A 2,960-nucleotide genomic window follows, 5' to 3' on the forward strand; every position below is an offset into this window, starting at 1 on the left:
GGGACAACACACACTAATTTTCACGTGCGGCTCGTCTCTTTCTAACGACGACTGCAGCAATCGGGGGGAATAACTTGCTATTAACTGCTGATAAAACGTGGGCTATTACGCGAGCCCCTTTCCGCGATGTCCTTCCCTCGTGTAATTTCGAAACCCGTGGACTTTGGAAAGACACCGCGTGCACGTAAACGCCACTTGACAGATGTCCCACTAAAAGTTTCGTTTATTCCTCAACTCTCATAATGTATACGCGTGTGGAGTACTCGTGTGTTGAAACATCGCATTGTCATTTAATCGGAAATTGATTAAGCTGAAATGTACCTTTAAACGGGCCGAAGAAAAGCATGGCTCTGCTTGTGTAGCCTATCACCTAGGTATTATCGGTTCTTTCGTATATTGTCATTAGTATACGATGCGAAACTCTATTAATTCTTTACTTAAATAGCGCAAACTCGATTACTTTTGCCACTCGCGCGATCTTCTCGAGCGTCGCCTTTCCTCGCTCGCGCTTATTGCTTACTCGCGTTACGATTAATGCGAAAAGACAGATCGATTAGTAAACCGACGAATTGTCCAGCACGTATTCACTGTACACTGCGGTAGCCACTATATCATGATATCGTGTCATGGTAATCCGTGCGCATCTTCTCTTACAAACTAAACCGGAGCAACGTTGTCTCGTGATATTTAATCAGCTGGTATCAACGGGAAGCAGACTTTTGGAGCACGATACGAGGCGTGACACTGCTCGCTCGCGGTCGACACGGCTCTCGGACTCGTGATCCGATTCATAGATCCGTCATCTGAATGCGGGAACAAGCAAGCACAGATCACCACTGTCACACTTGGCCGCGACGGGTTGATCGATAGTCCGACCGATCGACGGAGAACGCCGTGGCGAATCGCGCGTACCGCGGCTGCCGGTGACCGGTGCCGATCGGCCGAAACCCAGGGAGCCAGGCGAGCGGGCCAGGGTACGCCAAGCCAGTCACCGATCGCGGTATACTCGCTAAGTGACGGAGGAGAGAGAGAGGACGCAGAGAGATAGCGGCCGTGGGGAAGGTGGGGGCCCCGGCAGAGAGAGGTACCGGTGGTGGAGGGTACCCCGCCGAGCGAGGGGGCGCGGAGAGGCAGGGGAGGAGAGCGAAGGACGTCCCGTAGAAAGAGACGGTCGTCTCCAGTCGCTGCAGGACCGAAATTTCCACGATCTTTTTCGCCTCTCCGGTGTTCCCGGTGTCTCTGTTGTTACTGCTGTCTCTTTCCTCGTTCCGGGAGGGGGCGGCTGGGAGTCCACTTCGGCATCGAGGTGGAAGTCGTCCTTTAATGTGGCGGCGGCCCGGTCACGTGACTCCGCTCGCCGGAATGGAGCGACCAATCGCGGCGCGGTAACGCGAGCGGTGAGGCACGGCCCTCCGCCGACGTAGGCGGGCTGGCCTGTCGTGGCGACGGTGGCCTTGGAGGGCTCGGAGGGCACACACAGCCAGGAGGGTACGACGGCCAGGTCCGTGCCGTGAGAGTGCAGGCGGGCGACTCTCGTGCGGACGAGCACGAGGCCCGTTTGGGCGGCCACGGTTACCCGGCGCAACTGTGGGCGGTACGCGCGAGCGCGTCGTTCGGTGTCCCGCCAAGTGGTGGGGAACTTTCTCACGTGCTCGGCCACGCGGTCCTCCACCTTCGCCGGATCAGCCGAGGAATCAAGGTACGACAGTCTCGGGCCTTTATTAACCCACGAACGATACCGCGAATATTCATCCTCGAGTCCGCGAGACGAGACCGGAAGCGCTTAAAGCGGCTCGTCAAATCGCCCTCGACACCTTCCGATTTGCCTTGGACCTGCTCCAACGTTGCCTCTTCCTCGCGTTACTTTCACGTACGTGCAACAACAACAATAGAATGACCCTTGGGTCGACTCCAATTCTCGCGGAATAATTCCAAGTTGTCATTCGTAATCGCATTGTCCATTGAGATATCTTCATTTCGTTACAAGTGGTGCAACTCATTTATTTATTTCCCTAGCAGCACAATATATTGGCGCAATATTGGGAAATAATGTAAACCTATAGTATTCCCAATATTGGTCCAATATTGTAAGACGGACGCCTTTTCTTCTTTAGCAATATTGGTTTAATATTGTATCAATATCAGACCAATACTCTTATTGTTAGTACAGTGTTAAATATGGGCCAATGTGCACTTCCAATATAAATCTAATATTGCCGGTATTGGTTTTACGTTGGACAATGTTTGGCCAATACACTGTGCTACTAGGGTTACTTATTCGTAATGTGTCGGCGTCGATATGAGAAATTTTTAATGTCCAGCCACGATCAACCGTGTACATCGTTTCTATGCACAGACGTATATTTATACCACGCAAGAACGATATACAGAATGCTCCTTCAAAAGCGAATTTGGTAGGTTCGTGGATCGAATGCAGCCGTGTCGTTATTGCAACGGTCGGGGTTGCTGGGGGCGCCCGGGCGCGCCGACTGGCATCGCGACGGCTCGCCGTGGAGCAGTTTTGATGACAGATTACCCTGATCCGCTTTGTGGAGGAGCTTTCATTTAGACAGGCAGTTTGATTGAAAAGTTCACTGTCGCTTCCGCGGAAAAAAATTTGTGCCACTACCCTCATTGAGCGATCCATGTGAAGCTAGTCGTTTACTCGCTAGAATCGATCCCCTTTAGCGTGAGAAGATCCAATTCACAATTGTGTCCTACATATTGCAGCAGTTAAATAACACATTTCTACACGTACCTCACGCTGCGATAGGGCGACAGGGATCAAATTTGCGAATTTAAGTTCGCACATTATCTTCTTTTAGCTTTGTCTAAATCTTGATGGCAAGACTTGAGCTTTAAAATGAGTCTTTGAATAACAGATATGGTACACATAATATTCGAGGTCTAATTAAAAACACCCACGATAGGAAAATATTGAGAAAATTGTGTGACGACAT

The sequence above is a fragment of the Vollenhovia emeryi genome, unplaced genomic scaffold (genome assembly GCF_000949405.1).
Source record: "Vollenhovia emeryi isolate VEMERY1.0 unplaced genomic scaffold, V.emery_V1.0 DF939174.1, whole genome shotgun sequence".
In the NCBI taxonomy this organism is placed as follows: Eukaryota; Metazoa; Arthropoda; class Insecta; order Hymenoptera; family Formicidae; genus Vollenhovia; species Vollenhovia emeryi.